Raw genomic sequence first — 23,972 nt, forward strand, 5'->3', positions numbered from 1 at the left:
CAGCGAGGTTAGCACAGGATAGAACGGTGTTTAGGGCTCTTATGCATATGGTCACTATGAGTCACAAATAACTCAATGGCGTATAACAACAACAACATGCTTATCTATGTATATTTTAGTAAGTCATCCTAAATTTCAGTGGCTTAACAAAATCATTTTCTATAATATTTTGTGGTTCTTGACCTTGTCAGTAGCAAAGTTAGATTCTGGGTTTTTCATGAGCATGCAATCAGATGTGAGCCTGGCCATACTCATGAGATTGCTTGAGACTAAGGATCCAATCCCTTTGAGACTCACACATCTTTGATAAATTGCTGTTTGATATCAAGTCAAATGTCTGTGTGAAAGAGCTTAAATCTTTGCAGTCTTGTATCATCCTCAAATTTCCTTTGTTTAAACTCATTTTGCAGTCATTGCCAATTCATCTCATTTAAGATCTTCCCATTGTTGTTGTCAAATTTAATTCCTCTCCATTTGGGCCTCCAAATAAGACTTTATCCATTGTCTAGTCAATTTCAACTCCTGGCAATTTTCCATCATATTTCCACTGCTGTAAATGTTAATGCAACGAGATTTCCCCTCAGAATGGTTTTTAGGTTTGTTCTATAGTATTTTTTCCTTCTGATTCAACAATTAAAGTTCAGTATTCTCAATACATGTGATCTAATTTCTCTCAAAACAAGGTGTTGAAATGACCATGGTAAATGTTGCAATGTCTTTATGGTTTCCTTTACCTTACAAGTAAAAAATGTTACCACTTTTTCCACATTTTGTTGGTCAATATCCTTGACTATGATTCAATATGTGATAGATACCAGGACATAAGGATCATTGAGGGTCATCTTTGTAAATAGCTGTTCAAATTCTTTCATATATTGGAACATGATTTATATCTGTTGTTAATTTGTTTGCTTTATATTTTGTTTTGTTTGCTTATGTTAAAAGTATTGTAATGAGCAGTTTTTAACATATTGTGAGATTACTGAAAAGAATGAAGAAACATTTTAGAGTAAAGCAAATTGAAATATGTGACAAGTAGATGTAGTACATGATCCTTGATTGTATCTCTGACTAGAAGAGGGAAAGATGCTATAAAGGCTATGAAGAAAATTTTATTTAATATTCTTTTTTAAATTTTTTTAAAATTTTAATATTTTTTGTGTGTCTATCGTCAAATTGCATCTGACTGGTACAGGAGGAGATTGCCCCTCCTTCTCCAGCAGGGCATCTGGTGGATTCAAACAGCATACTTCTGGGATTGCAGTGCAGCTTCTTGCCACTAGGACTAGGCCTCCAGAACTCCCTTATTTAATAATCTTAATCTAAGATGGAATAATTTGTTTAATTTTTTAAATATCAGTTTGGAAGCAAGAATGGCATCCACTTCCTAAACAACATGCCTCTGGAAAGCTTCAGGCCATTCGTTTATAGGGTTGTTATGAGTAGTGCTCAATTCAATGGTAATCAAGAACAACAACAACAACAACAACATTTATAAGTAGTTTTCCCCAGAGTTGCTTAAAGTATTTACAAATTTACTTTCATGACCTAGTGGGAAGAAGCTATGCTACAATCTCAAAGGCACTTGGTTCGAGGCTACTAGCTGCTCTGTAGGAGAAGGATAAGCAGTCTTATCCCAGGAGGTCAACTGCCTCTGAAAACCCACCGAAGGGTCAGCTATGGGTTTGTTGTGACTCTAAAGCACATAACAACAGCAGCAATAATAACATTTTCAGCTTAATTATCTTCAGTTAAAACACTGTTATAGCTTCTATAAAAATATAGGTAATAATTGGTTTTTTACCATTTCATTTTTATCTTAATCATAAAACTTCTAGTGAAGTTCTCTAAGGGTTATTATGGTATAATAGTGTTAAATAAACACCTGTACATTTCAAATGCTACATCATTTAGCCTTTGCTATATTTAAGGTTTGTCTGTTGGCCTATTCCTTGAAAGCTGAACAACACCTAAGCTGCACAAAGAGAGAAGGAGAACAACTCCTCCCATGTTTTTATAGCTATGGCAACCTGCTCGAGTGTAAGCTATGAGTTAGTTCCAACTAGGCTGCAATAAGTAGTAATGGTAATAGTAGTAGTAGTGGCAATAGTTGTAGTATTCATGTAAACTGTTTCTGAGCAACTCTGTAAACAATAGATTCAAATCTTACTCTATCCCATGTCATCCTAAAGGTCTCTAGCCTACTTGAGACCATTGTTACAAGCTTTAAGTCAATTAATCTCAGAGAGGGTCTTCTCTTTCCCTGACCTTCATGATGTCTTCTTCCAAGAACATTCTCTTCATGATATTATGTTTAGCTTTTGGTAAGTTTAAGGAATTGTATGCATTGAAATTGACTCTAAATTCATGACACAAAACAGCAGTTTATACTATCTGAAGAGATTAACCACACTTAAAATTCACACATTCTTCTTCACCTTTCCTAGCTTTAACGTGTGATTGGTTAAGTCTAGATCTTGTCTAAACTCCCTGGGTATTTGATTATCACCTAGTAGAATGAATGGTATATTTTTCTTCACATTTTGATTTTAGCCTCTTGTTTAGGGTCAACACCACCTCTTGGAGGGCCTTTGTATTAAAAGTTGGTTAGGCCCTCGGGCCTAGTATAGTTCTAATTTAGAGGAACATTCTTCTCAGTGGTGCAGCACTGGTCTGTCATTTTGCTGTACAGAGGTAACCTGGAGTGGCTATGCCGCTGAATTCTGTGCCATTGGGGTGTCGAATACCATAATGGTTATCCATGGTGGACAATGTTTGGAGGAACTCCCAGATTAAGAAATGTTTAAAAGCACGAGTGACATCCACTTCCTAACAACATGCCTCTGGAAATTCTAGGAACTTTGAGAAATTACAATAGTTACAGAAAGATTTCAGATCTTTTTTTCTTAGGGTCACTGTGAGTCGTCCTTGACTCAATGGCAATCAACAATAACAACAATCTTCTAACTAGTATAGCACTGGTCTGTCAATTTGCTGTACAGAGGTAACTCGTGGTTGCTGTGATGCTAAATACTGTGACACTAATGTATCAAGTTTGATGATGGTTACCCATGGTGGACAGTGTTTTGTGGAGCTCCCAGATTAAAACAGGCTTGGAAGCAGGAGTGGCATCCACTTCCAAAATAGCTTGCCTCCAGAAACTCTACGAACTTGGTGAAACAATGATAGTTATAAAACAGGGTTCAAGTGTTTCATTCATAGGGTCACTATCAGTAATCTGCAACTCGATGACATTTAACAACAATATCTTTTCTCCACTGTATTATAAACTCCTTGGAGATTTATTGTTGTGACAGATTCTGTAACTCAATTTTAATCTATGACTTTAATGTTTTAAAATTGTACTTTATTTAGATATCCCATGAATATTGATATTTTAGATCTTAAACATGCATCTATATTTTTATCATAATACCTTCTCTATTATAACTTAAGGGTTATATTTTAATTAAGATATTGAGTTGGCAAAATAAAAAGTACAATAAATTTTATTTTCTTAATAAAGTAAAAGAATAGTTAAAATAGTCCTTAATGTACTACACAAAAATTCCATAAAATTATAATTCAAATTCAAAATTCTCATTAATTCTTCCTCTAGCTTTCTATCTCCTAATGTTTTTGCATTCTAGTTTTTCTGTTTTCATCCTATGGCCCTATAGTTTTTATTTGCATTTTTTTTTCTCCCAAGATAGCACTAATGTTTTTCTAAGATAAACCATTTAAATGGAAGAACTGGTATGTAAGATAGTTTCTATTTTTCTACCTTCCTCCTCCCATTTTCATCTAACTTTTCACATATTGAAATTGTGTTATCTATTCTTTAACCAGAGGAAATAATCTATTTTGTTTCACCAATGTGTTTCCATTTATACATATGTCATTTCCATTAAGATACAATAGGAGTCTTAATTGAAAAATGTTTGCTATGTAAAAATCAACCTTCCTTCATTTTATTTAGAGGAAACTTTGAATCTTCACCTGGAATTTTGCAAATAATAAATCCCAAACACATACAACTCTGCTTGACATAACTCCAGACAGTAAAACTTTTAGATACTTTATTATATTGTTCCCTAATTACTTTGTTTTATTAATTTTAAGTAATATCAGGACAAAATCAACATATTTGATATATCCTTCTTAATGAACTTTATTTTACTCTGCTATACACACGAAAACAAATAAGCACGTGCTAGACTTACTATCTTAGACAATCTTCTTGGACTCACTATCTGGAACATCATTACACATTCACAGAGTTCACAGAGTAGGGATATAAATAAAGATAAAAAATAGAAATAATGAAATAGTAAATGTGATAGAAAATTTTTCTGTGAATTAAAATACATGGAAACAGAAATGTCCAGTAACTTGACATTACTATTTAGAAACAGAAGAAGAATAACTTTTTTTATCTCAACTGTCTAGACTTTTGTCACTTTTGTGGTGAGGAAACAGAATCAGGAAAATTATTGAAAGGAGACCCTCATGTAACAGTGAGGTCACCTTAATTTGATTCTTGATTTTAACAACATTTTTACATATGAGATATTCATTCACATAGGCTTTCAACTTGGGGAAGCAGGTGTCTTGGTTAAGTGGAACTAAACAAAGCTGAGATGTAACTATTTTTGAACATTTTTAGTATTGTATATATGATAATTATGATCAATTATTTGCATATATAAATAATGTCTTCACATAGGTTTTATTTTTATCTTATTTGTGGCTTCATTCAACGTTGCCACAAAGATAAATTTCTTGGATTGTTAGAAAGAAATCTTTCAAGACCCTTTGTGAAACCAGTAGGTTTATGTAAGGTAATTAAATTAACATTAAATGAGCAAGCTATTGAGTATAGAAGCCATTAAGGAGCAAAACAGCAATGATAAGAAGAATTTAAGGAACTCTTTGAAAGGATAATAATACTTGTCTCTGTTAGTTTGTTTTTATTTTCCTTGTGCTAAAAAAAGGTACACTTGTTCAGCCAGTGTTTTTTCAAACAAGTAGTTTTTCTTGAATAATTTGAGAAAAAAAGAGTATTTTTTTTAAAAGTAAAGCAATGCTTCAAATGACTAAGTGCAAAAGGTTATGATGAGAGCTTCTAGGACAAGGATTATTAATCACACTAGCCTAATGGTAAGACACTGCACTACAATTCCAAAGGCACCTGTTCTACTCCACCCGTTGCTCTGCAGGAGAAGGATGCACATTCTCCTCCAGTGTAATTTATTATCTCTGAAAACTTGCTGGAGGGTCGGTTTTAACTCAATGGTACACAACACCAACAACAACTTTTAATATCATATACTACATAATTTTTTTGGGGGGGCAAAATCATATGGGTTGATTTAGTTCCCAAAACACTTCTGAGTTTCTACAATATGCTAGCAATGTTGTGAAAGGAGCCATATGGAAACAAGTCATGTAGGTTTCCTATTCCACCAGATTTACTGTTTAGTAAAATGGAAATTAACTTGATAGCACACAAGGAAGAAGGCACAGCCATCATTACATCTTAAGAGAAACAAGTATGACCTAAGATCTAGATGCTGGTTTCATGGTTTAATGTTAGATACAGAACTGTTCTCTATTCTGACAAGATGATAAATGACTTAATGAATGTATAAATAACTGCATGAAGGTCATGACATTTGAATGGTGATATTAGTAAAGAGAAGAGATAGAGGGAAAAGATGGAAAGATTCCAGGTAGATAGTTATTACATGTTTAATGAAACTACAGAGTCAGAGAATAATCTGTAGGTGAATTGTGAATTTTCTAGTGCAGAAAGTTTAGTAAGAGATGAAACAAAGGACAAAAACTTGATCAAACTGTGAAACTTGAGTCTACAGCAATCCTTGAAATAAGACTGACTACTGAAAAGAGTGGGCAAAATAAGACTTCTTGATAGAAAAATATTTTACGTAGTTTTTAAATTCAGATCAGTCATTTGAGTTATGACGGGTAGAAACTCAATTTGATAAAAGAAGGCAAGCTGCCATAAAATTTAAGAGACTGTGGTAATAATCAAATAGTCAACGTGAACATCTGAATAAAAACAATGGTGACAGAGATTAGTAGAGTTGATTCTTTATTTGCAACACTTACATACTATGGTTGAAGTCCTAGTAACACAGTTGTTAAAAGCTCTGTTGCTAACCAAAAGGTAAATGGTTCAAATATGCTGAACTTGGTAATCAGCTTCGTTGAAACTTTACAGCCTTGGAAACCTTCGTTGGTAGTTTTGCTTTGTCTTTTAACATTACTTAGATTCAGAGTGACTGGAGAGGAATGATAATTATTTTTTCCCCCAGTTTGTGGTTATATTCTACAAAGGCATTCTGGTCAGCATCAACAGTTAATGTGCTCAACTGCTGACCACATTTTGTTAGTTTCAGTCAATATCTAGGGTAACTCAGAAAAAAGACGTAGCAGATTATTTGGTAAATATTAGCCCTTGGAAACGGTTAAGAACAATTCTACTTTGACAAATGTGGGATTTTTATAAGAAAGAAATGACTAAGAAGAAACTGATCTATATCCTACAAAAATGCTACATATTCTGAATTAGTGAAGATTGAATGAATACTTTGAAGAGTACCACAGAGTGAGTTTCCTGTAAGTCTTTGGCTGTATTTACCTCAACATATCACCTTTAAAGTATTTGTGTTTAATTTAAAGATGCAATATTCAATATATGTTGTTAATATATTGATATTGAATTCATGATCATCAGCACTCTTATGTTTGACTTAGCACATATTTTCTTAGTGAAGCACATCATAGCCCTATCTCATTTAGGAGTACCAGAGAGGATTTCAGCTATATGCTTGAGTCCATTAAAACAGTGGACTCAACAATTTACCAAAACATAACACAACAATGTGTGATACATGACATTCAGTAATCTTCAAAATGACATGGGTTTATGATAAGTGAGGCAGGAAGCCAAAGAATCACCTTTTTCAATGTCAGCTCAACCACTCAAATTTGTCATGGATGAGCATATCCTTAAATAATTTCTGAACATATCCACTGGAAGGTTAGATAAAAATTACAGGCAGTAAGTAAATTTCCAAATATGAACTCTGCAGCAAATAATGTGTAAAGAGTGATACACATGCTTTGAGATTGAGACTAGGGTATGGCTTTACTGACAGCAGGATATGTAGCAGATTGGATTTGGCCTTTTATTCAAAGAAGCTTTTACCTGCCAGTCTGGGGCTATTTCCAGGAAAGAAAGACAAGTGTTTCTGCAAATGTGTGTTTTCTGGTTTGGGGTTGAGACGTGTATGGGAGTTTATATGTATATAATATTGGGGGGGGGAAAAAAAACAAAACCCATACAAACTATAAACAGATTGCTGTTGAATGTGGGACAACTTACATTTGACCTCTGGTGGATTTTTGGCAGCTGTAAATTTCACAAGAGGAGTTTGTACATCCTTGTTGAGTTTGGTGTTTGAACATCCTTCTTGCTCAGCCACTGATGTATTCAAACTTCCAGTAATGCCCTCATCTTTGGGTTAGCAGTAGAAATTGTTAAAGACAAACCAACATATCTCCCCATTATATATATTGTTATTACACTTTTGAGTCAGAATTACTTACTGTGGAAGAACAAACACTGCAGCTTTCAATATGGATTGCATCTCAATGTCAAGAAGACAAAAATTGTCACCACTGGACAAGTAGGCACCATCATGATATCTGGAGAAAAGATTGAAACTGTCAATGACTTCACCTTACATAGATCCATACTCAGTACACTTGTTACTGACAGTCAGGAGATTAGAAATTGTCTTGCACTAGGAAAGTTCACAGTCAAGGGTCTTTCTAAATTTTTGAGGACTATTGAGAACTAAAGTCTGTCTGATTAAGGCCATGGTCTAAGTCATTTCCTATGCTGCTGAGAGCTGGACAATGAATAAAGATAATAGAAAAAAAGAATTTGTAGCTTTGAACTTTGGTGTTTGGGAAGAGTACTGAATATATCCCATGAACTTCCAAAAGAATGAAAAGATACATCTTGGAGAAGATGCAGCCAGAGTTCTCCTTTGAGGCAAAAATAACAAAGCTTCATCTCACATACTTGGGCTTGTTTCTGGGAGAGGCTATACTTTGGAGAAGGATATCATACTTGGAAATATGGAGTGATGACAAAGGAGGTGAAAACCCTCAACTAGAAGTCACAGTGACTGCAGCAATGGTTCAAGTATGTCAGATATTTTGAAGATGGTATAGGATAAAACAAGGTTGAGATTTGTTGTTCATAGGGTATCTATGAGTCATATTCAACTAGAAAGCAACAACAGCAATTAGGATATTTTCAATAAATCAAACACAAGCTTTGTCAAATTTTCTAATAAGGGATATGTTGGTTTTAAGTGTTATCGACTCACTTGTGACTAATAGTGACCCTATGTACAGCAGTTTTTAACCTTCTTCTTTCCTGTGTTTCATAGATTTGGACACACCCATTCCCTTTACCCCAGTCACTGATTCAGTCCATCTCATGCAGGGTCTTCTTTTCTTGCACTGTTCCTCACCCTGTCAAGCATTATCACCCTCTCCAAGGACTGGTCCCTCCTTGAGACATGTCCAAAGTGTATCAGTTGGGTCTTCAGAATTCTTGCCTCCAAGGAGCAATCTTCATTTCACCTTCTCCAGGAAGAACCTACATGTTCTCCTAGTAGTCCACGGTACATTCAATACTCTCTTCCACACTAAAACTCAAAGGCATTGATTCTCCTATCATCTCTAGTCATTGTCCAGCTTTCTAGTGCAAAGCAATTAATTGTGAAGACCATGTCCTGGACCAAGCACACCTTACTCTCCAGACTTTCACTTGCTCTTCAATGCTCTGGAGCAGTCCTTGACAGCAGATTTTTCCCAATGTAATTTGTCATTTGATTTCCTGGCTGCAATCAACAATACCATGACTTGAATAAAGCACACTTAAGTTTTTAAACTAACATCATTAGTTTTTAGCACTTTGGAGAGTTTTCTGACAGTATATTTTCGCAAAGTGATAAGTCTTCTGATAGCTTTATTGCTTGTACCAAGAGTGTTGACTAGTTTAGGGTTAACATAGGATGAATAATTGACAATTTTAATCTTTTCTTAATAAAAAACTTTTTATTATTATTATTATTATTATTATTATTCTAGTTTATTTAAACCACGAAATATTGAGGTAAGAAATTTTTCTTGGGCCTAACACAAACACCTTGTCACAAGCTAAAAATTTCTTTGAAATCTCATAATTTTGTCACTAATAACATAAGTAAAAAAAATACTGATTTACTCCATCCCGAAGGTGTATTCTGAGAAAATAATGAGATTTAAATTGCTTACTAGTTAAATTATTCTACTTCACCCATTGAGATGCTTAAGTAAATTTTATGATATGTATCTATTGTGGAATCAAGAAAAGTGTGGTGTTAACCCTCTAATAATGATGGCTTTCCATGAAAACCACTTTTTAGGTTGATAAGAGAGTATTATCTATACTCTTTTTATTATGAAACTAGGAAGAATGTGTACATAAACCAGTAAAACACACAAAACACATACCAAAAAAAACCCTCAATCCCTAGTCCATGGTTCAGTAGTTACCCTGGACTTCTTGATATCACTGAAGGGAAATATCAAAAGGACAAAGAAGAATTATACAGGTCTTAGTCTTAAATTTGTGAATGTGTTTGTTACTTCCCCTGATACATGACACTGAACATAGCTAATCAAAGATCAACACAGATTGAGTAAATGAGAAATAATTTCCACATGTTGATGAGAGGTGCTGCAAAATAATGTAGAGCAAGTTTTAAAAGATAAAATATATGATAGCATTAATTTAATTGTTCTCTCTTATACCTTTATAGGATTTTCTCATTTGCCATTAGAAAAAATATTTATTCCTGTCAAAGTGTTATTTATTCTATCATGTTTATCAATAAATTTTACACTGATATTGAGACAGTTAAAATTTAACAAAAATTCCATTACTAAACAGGAACTAATTTCTACTGTTTTCTTGATTAAATAAACTTGTATTGAGTTCCTATAGCTCAAGAAATGGGTGATTTCTGGACTAAAAATTTGAAGGTACAATTCTAAACTTAAGAGTTTTACCAGGTAGAAACCTGCCAGATACAAGAACAAGTCTACACATTTTTAAAGCACATTCCTTTACAATTATTTACAACATTATTAATTTTGTCAGAAAATGAGTATAATTGTTCTTATTTATCAACTTAAATTCTATCTCCTTCAAAATTATATAATTGTATATACACTATGAATAATAATTAATATGGGTAAAGAAAAGTGCAACAGTGAATGAGTGAAAATCCAAGATCTCTGTAAATGTTCATTAAAATTAATAAAACAAATTTTTAAAAAGTAAATTAATAGATAACTGGTGAAATTAATATTGATAATTTTGATATATCTGACATCTAAGCTCTTCCAATATCAAACGCCTTCCTTTAATGAAATTTTTATAAAAATACTCTTTTGCTTTTAGTGTTAAGTTATGGAGTATATTTAAACTATAACTATGCGAATATTAAGGTGACTAGTCTTTACAATGGCTTTCTTCTTATTCTTTCTCTTCTAATTTGTGTTAGTTTTTGTCATACCATAAAGTGTATTTGTTTACTAAGGCTTTTGGATAATTGTCATTTTATGTCTCTGGCTTAATAGTCTTATATGGATCTAGTACCTTATTGTGGCACAGCATTCATCCATGTATGATATATGAAGGGGTAATATATTAATCCTGTCTACTTATCTGCCTTTCCATTCTGTAGAAGTCTCTGCTTGGAAATGGTGTGCACTTGTATATGAATGAATAAAAGCAGAAATCTACTTAGTTTCATAGAGATAGAATGAAATTATATTTGAGGTCCCAGTTATGAGTCAGTCTAGTCCTCATCTCTATAACATATGAGAAAAGAAAATGTTTTCTATGTATTAATATTTCATATTAGTGAATCTTATACTTTAAAAAAAATTCAAACAACATTTATTTTAATTGAAAAATGTATTCTACTTATTTTTATATCCTTATCATAAAGAGAGTTTATTAAATACACTTAAGCAGCTTTTTTAAATGACTCTAGAATGTTTATCACTCCATTGACTAACTCAGAACGACATACAAGAACCACTTTAAGGGCTCTTGAATATTTTAGGGACTTTGGTTATGCAAGCATCGAACAGGCTGAGACCTAGGCACAAGCTGGAAATAATAGTGACTTATTGATGATGGTACTTATCTGGGGCCTTTAAAATGTATTAAAAATGTTAGCCCTTTAAAGAAGGAGGGATGACTTGAGGATTCCCTGAATATAAACTGTGTAAGTTGGAGGCTCTGATCTCCCACCTCCGCAGAGACAATGGAAGAGACAAAGCTTAAGAAGAAAAAGCAAAAAAGCCACATTGTCACCCAGAACCAGCCCTTTGAAGTACTTGTGGGGACACAGGGCTAAAACTTCCCAGGAGATGTTGCTGCTGTTGTTAACTGCTATTGAGTCACCTGTGACTCATAAAGGCCTTATATGTACAACAGCTCTGAAGCCCTCCCTGTCCTGAGCCAGTTTCACTGACTCTGACATACCTACCCCATTGCCTTAGCTATTGTAATAATCCATCTCATCCAGGGTCTTACTCTTTTGAACTGTCCCTTCACCCTTACGAGCACACTGTCCTTCTCTAAGGACCTGTTAGTTTTTCCTGGTCACATGCCCAAAGTATGTGAGACAGTGCTTCAAAATCTTAGCCTCTAAGGAGAAACTTGGTTTCACCCTCTCCAAGACAGACCTATTTGTTTTCTTGGTGGCCCATGGTATGTTCAAGACTCTTCTCTAGCATCACAGTACAAAAGCATCAATTCTTCTCATTCTTAGTCATTGTCCAGCTCTCTGATGCATAGCAAGTAATTGTAAATACCGTGGCCTAGACCAGACACAACTTAGTCTCTAGACTTGCATCATTGTTTCTCGATACTCTAGAAAAGTCCCTCATAGCACACATAGTTATTGCATTTGTCTTTTGATTTTTTTACTGCTGGTGCCAAGAATGTGGACGGTGGAGCTGAGAAACCTATAACTATTAACAACCTCAATATCTTCTGCATCCATCATAATGCGGTCTAATGATCCAGTGGTAAGAATCTTTACCTTCTTGATGTTGAACTTCAATCCATATTGAAGTCTACAGTTCTTGACCTTCTGCAATAAGCATACAGGTAACCTCAGTTTCAGCAGGCAAGGCTGTGTCATCCACATAATGTATTTTGTTGATGAGCCTTCCTCCAGTTCTTTTGCCAAAATCCTCCTTGTGTAGCCCAGCCTGAATGATCTGTTCTGTTTGGTTTTGAAAAGGTATGGAGACAAGATGCATCCCTAACACACTCCCTTACTGATTTTGAACAATTCACTGTTTCCCTACTCTGTTCTGAGGACTACTTCCTGGTCCAATTATAGGTTTCATATAAGCACAATTAAGTGTTCTGGGATTCCCATTCTCCTCAAGGTTAACAATTTGTTTTGATCCACCCATCCAAATGCCTATGCATAATCAATGAACCACAGATAAAGATAGTTCCTTCCATTTTGGGATCCTTGCCTCTGAGGCTGTGTGACCATTCCGAAAGCCAAACTGGATTACAGAGTTTGGGCACAGAGCCAAAAGCAAGGGAAAGACTTTCTCAACTGACACATGGAGCTGCAAAGAAGAGAGTTGACTTGAATATCCCCCTAGACAGAAACTGCTTTCATGGAGCACCTTGTGTCATAGCACTCGGCTACTCCATAGATGAAGGAAGACAACAGAGCTTGGGACAGAGGACTACATTGTTGCAAGATTTCTGGAGGGCTGCTGTACAGAACAGATAGAACCTGAAGGACTTTAGGAAAGATAAATTTTCCTAGAAAAGATTTCAGTAGAGTTAGTGGCTCACACTGTAGATTGAACATTGAACCTGGCAAATAGTCAATAACATCATAAAGATAATAATTATTGACAATTTATACAGTCATAATAAATGGTCTAATAACTTGAACTTCACATAATGTTGAGAAAGCACCAGACAGTTTCAAACACTGTGAGTAAAAAAATAAGTTTTCTCCAAAAAAAGCACAAAATATTGAAGACTTAATGAATACCCTAAAGTCAAGAAAGTAGATGATGTATATTTATGTGGAGACATTCAAACAGTTATGAAAGAAAGGTTAAATAATGGATGAAACAATGGGAGCCACAAATAAATTAAATACCCTACAGGTAGAGAACCAGAAAAATATGTTGATGACAAATTTGTTGATTAGCTACGGAAGAAGTTGCAAATGATGGAAAACCAACAAGAAAGCAAATGCTCCACAGACATGGAGTCAGAAGGAATACATTATGGAGGAGAAATGTGACTACAACAGAAGAAAATGCAAAAGATAGAAGAATTGAAACTCTACATAAAGAAGGACAAGAACTTAAAAAAATCATCACACGATAGAGAGGGTACGGCTAACTCTGTATAGGGAAAAATCAAAAGTACGTGAAAAAGTAATTCAGAAATGACTGATATGTCAAACATGCTAGATGGACAAAAAAAGGAGAACAGTGAGATGGAGGAGAAAGTCAGTGAGATTGAAGATAAGAACTTCTATGGAAATATAAGAAAAAACATATAAGAGATGAGATAAGGGAAATTAAGAAAGCATTATAATCATGTGAGATGATATCAAATGGAACAACATACATCTGATTGGAATTCCAGAGGGAGAGGGAAATCACAGGAAAAAAAAACTTGTGGAAGAGGTAGTAGAAGAAAACTTCCCAGGAATTATGAAGAGCAAGGAAATCCATGTTCAAGAAGTTCACCTAAAACCAAATAGACAAGACCCAAAAAGAAAAACATCAAGAAACATCATAGTCAAATTCTCCAGAATGAAAGATAAGGACAGAATACTAAAAGCAGAACGAGAAAAACAAAGAGTTACCTACAAAGGAAAAGCAAAAAGATTAACTTCTGATTTTTCAGCAGAAACCATACCAGCAAGAAGACAACGGGATGGCATATACAGAAAGCTGAAAGAAAACAATTGACAACAGAGGATCCTTTACCTAGTAATGCTATCCATCAGCGATGAAGGAGAAATCACATCCTTTGTAGATAAGAAAGTTCATAAGGAATTGGTGAAAACAAGACCAAATCTATAAGAATTTTTAAGGGAAGTCCTTCCCACAGACACCAAAAGAAAGTGGATGGATATAGTAACAATAAATAACAACAACAACAAAACCCACAGCAAAATGACAGTGATAAACCCTGGCCTGTCAATAATCATACCTAATGAAGATTGACTAAATGTACCAATCAAAAGAAAAAGAGTAGCATAATGGATAAAAAAACCCCAATCAATATACTGTCTGCAAGGGCTATATCTAAGAAACAAAGAGAAAGAGATACTAAAAATCAAAGCCTGGAAAAATACATACTAAGCAAGTGATATCAACAAAATAAAAAGAAGGAGTGGAAATACTACTCTCTGATGAAGTAGACTTCAGAATGAAAACTACCATAAGAGATTAGGAAGGATACGATGTTGTTGTTGTTGTTGATTAAAGGCACAGTATATCAAGAAGACATAACATGATCAACATCTACACACCAAATGCTAAAACTGCTAAATACTTTAAACAACTGTTAACAGAATTGAAGAAAGAACTAGACAACATCACAAGAATGGTAGGAGACTAATACAGCACACTTGCAAAAGGGAAGATCAACTCAAAAGAAACTTAACAAAGATGTAGGTGATCTAAACATTCAGCCAACTTGATGTGTGAAATTATACAACTTGTCAATGAATTCCAAGCATGCCCCCAACTAAAATTCAGTTCATTTTATTCTCAAGTGTCCATAGACATTATCCAGAATGATGACATATTCTCCACAAAGCAAGTCTCAACAAATTAAAAACAAACAACATAAACCAAAAATATTGAAATAATACAATGTCTCTTTTCAGATCACAGTGCCATAACTACAAATTAAATACAAGAGGATAAAGTTTATAAAACCACTCATCTGGAAGCTAACTAACGCTCCATTAGAATATTATTGGGTTATAGAAGAAAGGATGAAATAAAAAAAGTTCCTCTAAACAAATTATTTCATATATGCAGAAAATTCAACATATCAAAACCTCTGGGATGAAGCTAAGGCAGTTCTCAGGGGTCTGTAAATAGCAAAAGTCAAACAAAAATGAAGAAAGAAGAAAAATTAATGATCTAAATCAAATCAACACATTCATCAAAAAGAAAAAGAACAACAATCTAACCCATAGCCTCTGTTGTTGTTCTTAAGTGCCATGGAATTGTAGAAGATTCATAGGGACCCTGTAAATGGAAGACCTGAACACTTGTATAACTTTCATCATTTCTCCAAGTTCATAGGGTTTCCAGAGACAAGTTATTTCAGAAGTGGAGAAGAAAAAAAAAAAAGAAGTGGAGAAGAAAATTATAAAACCAACAGTTGAAATCAATTACATAGAAAACAGAAAAACCAATTGAAGTCATCAGTCAAATCAAGAGCTGGTTTTCTGAAAGAGTCAATAAAATTGGCATACTTGAGAAAAGAAAAAAGGAAAAGATATATATATATCTCGATTAAGGAATGATAGATATAACAACACAACAGAAGAATAGGAAATTAAATTTATAACATTGGAATATTATGAAAAGCCTATATATACTCTGATATATTTGAAAACTTAGAGGAAATGGTTGAATTCCTTGAAATTCATGCTCTATACAGATTGACATGGACAGATGTAGAACACTTGAATAGACATCACTAAAGAAGAAATTGAGAAAGTAGTAAAAAGACTTCCACTTCTGTACTGCACTGTTTATCCAGTCAATAAATTAGGTATCTGCCTTAAATTTTATTTAGTGTATCCTGGACTGGTGTCTTGCCTGGAGCACTAGATGGCAGCATGACTACCTGGTAGGACCGGCCCCCTCTGACTGGAAACCCCTTCATTGCTTGTTGTTGTTATGTGCCATCGAGTCATTTGCGACTCATAGTGACTCTATGTACAACAGCCCTAAACCGTGCTCTATCCTGTGCCAATCTCATTGCCTCTGACACACCCATCCCGAGTGCCCCAGTCACTGAATCAATCCACCTCATAGAGGGTCTTCCCCTCCTGTGCCGTCCCTCTACTCTACCCAACATGATGTCCCTCTCCAAAGACCCGTCTCTCATTACAATATGTCCGAATTATGTCAGACGAAGGCCCAGAATCCTTGCCTCCAAGGAGCAGCCTCGTTTAATCCTCTTCAAGATGAATCTGTTTGTTTTCCTGGCAGCTCATGGTACATTCAGTACTCTTCTCCAGCACCACAGGTCGAAAGCATCCACTCTCCTTCTGTCCTCCCTAGTCATTGTCCAACTCTCTGATGCATAACAAGCGATTGCAAAGACCATGGCCTGTATCAGGCGCACCTTAGTCTCCAGAGAGACACCGTTGTTCCTGAGTACTTTAGAGAGGTCCCTAACAGCAGACTTTCCCATCGCAATACGCTTTTTGATTTCCTGACTGCTGGTGCCAAGAGTGTTGACTGTGGAGCCGAGCAAATTGAAGCTGTGAACAATCTGAATCTCTTCGCCATCCATCCTGATGAGATGCCTGTGAAGAATTGCCTTCCATCATGCTCCACTTTATCTAGTTGCTTTTCTCTCTCCTTGGTTCCAGAATGAGTTTTATGTGGAAAAAATTGATTATTTGTGATGGTTTTATCATATTACCCATTAAGAGAATATGTCCCTCTCTTAATCAAATGCTGTCACAAGCACATGTGTGCATGTACGCACGCTTGCACACACACAGAGACATCTAATGACTCAAGATTCTAGAGCCAGTAAATGCCAGTACCAGAATGTGATTCTGTGAGTTCAACAATTGAAAAAACAAAACAAAACACAACAGTTTTACTATCAAGAATCTCTAAATAATCTCTATATAATCTATAGAAATCTTCCATTCTATAAAACAAAAGCCTTTCGAATTTCACATCATTTTGACATTTTTATATCTATTTGGCATTCACCTGCATCATTAGTTTTCTCTGAGAAACACTTCACATTATGTAGTGCAGTCTACTGAAAAATGTTCTTGCATGCTCCTCTTACCAAAGCTTGGAAAAATTCATTCTGTTCTGATTTCACGCCTCTGGAAGGTATTCTCTTTAGATCAGCCTATTGATAACTATTTTAGCCTAGTGAGGTATGGATGTGTTTATATTAAAAACATCTGGAATTGAATGACGATTTAAAATCTACAGTTATACCATAAAAAGGGGAGTAATAACATTGTATGAGTGTTTTTAGTCTTATTCCAGAGAAAAAAAAATCTTTTCTCATTTAATACATATTAACTTTAGTAAATCAGCAAATAGATACCATGATATATCAAATGGGATCATTTTAATATAACCTCTAAGGATATTTTCCTATAAACTTTTTTGAAATTTGCTTTGTTAGGGAATTTTCTTTTTTAAATTCTTAAATCTTCCTTTTTCCAGCTGCCCAAAATGCATGTAATTATATGTTTGAATTTGTCAAGAGCATTAGAGTACTGTGACAGAATAATGATCTTTAATTATACTAATTACATATATCAATAAAAATATTATCAGAGCACTGCTCCGTGAAAATTAAAGCTTTACATTAATGGTTGAATCTCACAATTTAGCTTCATCGTTATACGCCTCCATTTCTTCTTACCTATATTTGACATCTAAAAGGTTAAGAAAAATATGAACCAAAATTAGCAAAAATATGCCTTATACTTCTGTGATTTCTCAAATTAATTGTAACAATTTTAATTGATAGATTTAGTTATTGTTATTTGAATATAAGTTTGTGTGGTGTCTATAAAACTTGGATTTTTCTTCAATAGAATTAGAAAGAGATTTAAGATTAATAATTTTATTGACATTTAAATTTGTCACAGAAATAAATTTTTGATGTTGAAATCTAAGAACAAGTTCCCAGCTTCACACTACAGAAGTTAAATAAGAGACAAAGGTTTTCTTTTGGGGATACTAGGTAAACACTAAAAATTACAAATTATATTTAAATTTAGTACCTCCATTATTAAGCCAGGCAAAGGCATTTGATTACATAAATTCTGATTAAGAATTAGAAGAAGGATAGATATTTTCTTTGGTGGTGGTTGTTATGTGCTGTCAAGTTGCTTGCAACTCATAATGACACTAAGAACAAAAGATCTGAGTCTTATCCTATCTTGTGCCATTCTCACAATCTCTTACACACTTGAGTGCATTGCTGCAATCACTGTTTCTCTTGCCAGTAGGTGACCAGAACTCCCTTATTTATTTAAAAGATGTAAATAAACATGCAACAATTATCTTTGTTTTCCCTGTGTTCTATTTGATGGAAGTAGAAAAATTAAAGAAAATGTTCTTTCTCATTTGTTTTATTTTATTTATTTATTAAGTTATTTTACTTTAAGGAAATACTGCTGATAATTAGAGTTCTTTATTTGCCCAGAGTTCAGAAACTTGATACACCTATCTCTGGAATTCTCTCAGATTGTATATATATATGTTTGTCATAGAAAAAGGTGAGATTAGATTAACACTGAATTCAGAACAGTCTTAGGAATCTGTTGCTAACCTTTAATAAAATCACTCAATAGTTAATGATATGTTTAAAATGTGTATAATTTCAAGTTTTTAAATAAAAAGGAGGTTTTCTTCCCTAAAGTCTAGTCATAATAACTGCTTTGTCCTTTTAATCCTGGGATCTGGGCCATACTGTGAGTTTGACCTTTCCTCCTCTTAAAATAGCTCTGAAGCAGTTGTGTTAAGCAGCCTTTGCAGATACTCACTAATGTGAGTTTAAATATTGTGATGTCCTTTATCAAGGAGAGTTGACACACTTCCAGAACTGTCACAACTCGCTAACTCTGACTCAATTCATAAGGGATTAATTGGCCATGGCTGCTTGTGAACTGAAATACTGTCATAGCGGTTGTAGATCTGTCAATTTGATACACAAGGTAATCAAGTCCAGTAATAGACTCTCTATGAATGTTAATAGCTTACCTAAGCAAAAAATCATTAGATGCTGTTTACTTGGCACTATGTGGAAAAGAAAAGTCTGGAACTTTAGTCAAAGATCATTTGATATTTTGTGGGATAAACTCTCCTTCGAAAACTGTGCTAAAATATGAGATGTGTTAAGTGTTGAGAGTAACAACAAAGGAAAAGTAAATTTTCACAGTCATAATTGGGTGGGGGGGGGACCTAATTTCAAGCTGACCAAGGGTAGACTTTTTAATTGTTCTTTAGAAATATTTTTTGTTACTATGACATTAAAATTATAGACAATAAATAGAGCAAAAATGACAGATATCTTTTGCCCATCTATACATCTCTTCTGGTGATGTTCTTTAAAGGCTTTTAAGAATTCTTCCAGAATATATATTATGTTCACTCACATACAGAGTTAAATGCATATGCAAATGCAATTTGTTTTACGGATTTGTATATGTGTGTGATTATACTATGCATTTTTTGACAGCTTATTGGTCATTGATACGTGTAAATGCACTTCATTCTAACAGGAGCACACTCAAAAACTTCTCATTACCATCCAGAAAGAATTTCCTCATAGCTGACCCTGCATTTGGTTTCCAAGGTTGTAAATCATATGTCCATATTGCCCATCTTTAGTTCATGAAGCCAATGATGGGTTTTAATTGAGAAGGTCATCATTTGATTAGCAGGACAACTCTCTATGTGCTAGGCCATCAAATCTCCCTAATACACACAAAAATAGAGCAGTTGCCATCAAGTCTTTTCCTATTTATGGAAACTCTGTTATGCTGCCAAATAAAATTTTTGCACAGGGAGGTCTTAAAGTTGTGAGGTTACAAAATCAGATAGCCAAACCTTTTCTGAGACGCTTTTAGATGTGTTCAAGCCACTAAACTCTTGGTTAGTGTTTAGCATTTTAAGCTGACACAATCCCTCTGGTGTTTAGAGAAGTATAATGAATTTGTTCATACATTAAATAGATTTTTACTATAAAAGTTTTCAGAAAAAATTTCATATTAGTTTCTTAAAATATTATTTCACACTATATCTGTTATTGTTGTTGTTATTGTTATGTGCCACCGAGTCACCTGTGACTATGTAAAACAGCCCTAAACCCTGCTCTATCCTATGCCAATCTTATTGTTTTTGACACACCTATCTCCATTACCCAGTCACTGAATCAATCCATCTTATCGAGGGTCTTCTCTTGCTATGTCCCTCCACCTTCCCCAGCATGACATCCCTCTCCAACTGGTCCCTCCTTGCAAAATGTCCAAAGTATGTCAGATGATGCTTCAGAATCCTTGCCTCCAAGGAGCAGCCTGGTCTCACCCATTCAAGGTTGAATCTGTTTGTTCTTCTGGTAATCCATGGTACATTCAATACTCTTCTCCAGCACCACAGCTCAAAGGCATCAATTCTCCTATAATCCCTAGTCATTGTCCAGATTTCTGATGACAGAACTGAATATCTGCACCAATGCCTAAGACTCAAGGCTTTGAATTTTTAATGCAAAATTTAATACTTTGATTAGTGTCTCAGATTTTCTACAACTGACTACTATACATCTAGTAAAGATTAATTAAGAATATTTCTGTCTTCAATCTCTCATACCTTTGTCCTCTATTAGGAATTTATGGGAATAAAGGGAATAATAATGATAAATTAATTGGACAACAAGCTAGCTGATTAAAATAAAATTGCATCAATAACCACCAAACTAAAAAATATCTGCAAATACAAATTCAGGAGCCTAAGCCTTAAGGATTGTCCAAGAATCAAAGCCACAATATTACCTTAAATAAATAATAAAAACTTAATGCATGACATTAAAACATCCTTCCACAAACAGGCTTTTGCAATCTAGATGGATGACTCTATAGATTTGACAATAATTTGTATATCTGCAAATGTACATGGGAACAAAAATAAACATTAGCACTTATGTAAGCAAAGGTATGACTACAAGTAGTAACATGTAGAAAATATTTAAATCTATGATAGATTGACATAATGTATAGAATATTATATATTTGTATATATGTATATTCTATAGATAATGTATTAAATGATGCAAGAGGAAACAAATAAAATTATAAGAATACAAATAATTGCTGTACCAAAAATTACTAAAATGTATCACTGTTAATTAATTCTTTTTGGTACAGTAATTATTTATGTTCATTTTATTTTATTTGTTGCTTCCTGCATCATTTAATACAACATGAACAAAACCAATGTTTAATAAAGGAAGAAATTCAAATTGCACTGAAAGAATTGAAACAAAAAGTAAGACCCCTAGGAACTGATGCAATGTCAATTGACAAGGTTTAAAAAACAGATACAGCACTGGATGTGCTCAGTTGCCTATGACAAAAATATTGGAAGAGAGTTTCCTGAACAACTGACTAGATGAGGTATATTTCTATCTCTATCTTTATATTATATTATATATATACATATACATGTAAATATATATCTCATCTATAGCTATATCATATATCTCTATCTTTGTCTCTCTCTCTCTTTCTCTATCTCTATCATCTATCTATCTATCTATCTATCTATCTATCTATCATCTATCTATCTCTATGCCATCTATCTATATATATTTGTTCTCATTAAAAAGAATAAATGTGACCCAACAGAATGTGGAAATTATTGAACAATATCAATATCATAATGAAGTACAATCTTGCAGAAGATTATTTTTAAATTGCTGGAACACTGTTGTTGTTGTTGTCACTGTCGAGTTGCTTGAGAATCATAGTGACCCTTTGTACAACAGCCCTAAACCCTGCTCTATCCTGTGCCAATCGCACTGCGTCGGACACACCCATTCAGATTACCCCAGTCACTGAATCAATCCATCTCATAGAGGGTCTTCCCCTCTTGCGCGGTCCCTCCACCCTCCGAAGCATGTTGTCCCTCTCCAAGGACCTGTCCCTCCTTGCAACATGTCCAAAGTATGTCAGACGAAGCCAAAGAATCCTTGCCTCCAAGGAGTAGCTTGGTTTAACCCTCTCCATGATGAATCTCTTTGTTTTCTTGGCAGTCCATGGTGCATTCAATACTATTCTCCAGCACCATAGCTCAAAGGCATTAATGCTCCTTCTGTCCTCCCTAGTCGTTGTCCTACTCTTTGATGCATAATGAGTGATTGCAAAGACCATGGCCTGTACCAGGCGCACCTTAGTCTACAAAGAAACACCGTTGTTCTTGAGTACTTTAGAGAGGTCTCTAATGGCATACTTTCTCATCGCAATACTTTTTTTGATTTCCCGGCTGCTGGTGCCAAGAGTGTTGACTGTGGAGCCAAACAAACTGAAGCTGTGAACAATCTCAATCTCTTCGCCATCCATCCTGATGCTACCAATTGGTCCAGTGGTGAGAATATTTGTCTTCTTGACATTGAGCCTCAATCCATACTGAAGGCTGCAGTCCTTGACACTGTGCAGCAAGTGCATGAGGTCCTTTTCAGTTTCAGCAAGCAGGGTTGTGTCATCAGCATAATGGAGATTGTTAATAGATCTTCCACCAATCCTGATGGCACAGTTCTCCTCATAGAGCCCAGCCTCCAGGATAATCTGCTCTGCATATAGGTTGAAAAGGTATGGAGACAGGACACATCCCTGGCATACACCTTCCCAATTTTGAACCATGCAGTGTTATCCTGCTCTGTTCTGACAACTGCTTCTTGGTCCAAGTATAGGTTTAACATTAGCACGGTTAAATATTCTGGGATTCCCATTCTTCTCAGAGTCAGCCACAGTTTGTTATGATCCACACAGTCAAACGCCTTTGCTGGAACACTACATATACAAAAAAATGCCAAAAATTCAAGCTGGATATTATTTCATTGCTGATAGCACATGGATCTTGAATGAGAGTAGAAAAATAACAGAAATATTCTCCTTTTTAATTTGTTGACTATGCAAAGGACTATGCAAACTGTGTGGTTCACTACAAATTGTTGCTAACATTGAGAAGAATGAGAATCCTAGAACACTTACTTACATTTATGAGAATTATATACATAGACCAAGAAGTAGTTGTCTGAACAGAGAAGGGAACACCTCATGACTTTAAGTCAGGCCAAGCTTGGGTCAGAATTGTATCCTGTCCTCTTATATATTCAATATGCACATTGAGCAAATTACTTGAGAAACTGGACTATGTGAAGAAGAAGGTGTCATCAGTTTTGGTGGAAGAGTCATTAACAACCTGTGTAATGCAGACGGCATCACTTTTTTATTGAAAGTGAAGAGGACTTGATGCATTTGCTGTAGTAGATCAAAGACTACAACTTTCAATATTCAATATTGAACGTTCATCTCAAAATCAAGAAAATCTTATTCCTGGACCAATAGTTAACATCATAATAGATAGACAGATAAAAGATGACAATTACCATTTAGTTAATTTTCCTTGGATCCACAGTCAACACGTATGGTAGTAGCAGTCAATAAATAAATAGATGAATTGTATTGGGCAGACCAGCTATGAAGGACCTCTTCAAGGTGCTAAAGCACATGGATATCAGTTTACAAAGTAACATACACTTGATTCTAGCCATGATACCTTTTATATCTTTATATGTTTTAAAAAGTTGGATAATTAATAAAGATAGATAATAAATGAGGAAGTTGGATAATCCAACAAAAATTGATGCCTTTGAAGTATGATATTGAAGAAGACTAATTAATGTCTCATTGAATGTCAAAAGAATAAACAAAGCTGTGTTGTAGAAAGTACAACAATGGAAATTCTCAGAAGGAAAGATAGTGAAACTTTGTATTGCATACTTAGGA

Source organism: Elephantulus edwardii, unplaced genomic scaffold (genome assembly GCF_000299155.1).
Source record: "Elephantulus edwardii isolate Elephantulus edwardi_28Jun2011 unplaced genomic scaffold, EleEdw1.0 scaffold00128, whole genome shotgun sequence".
Classification (NCBI taxonomy): domain Eukaryota; kingdom Metazoa; phylum Chordata; class Mammalia; order Macroscelidea; family Macroscelididae; genus Elephantulus; species Elephantulus edwardii.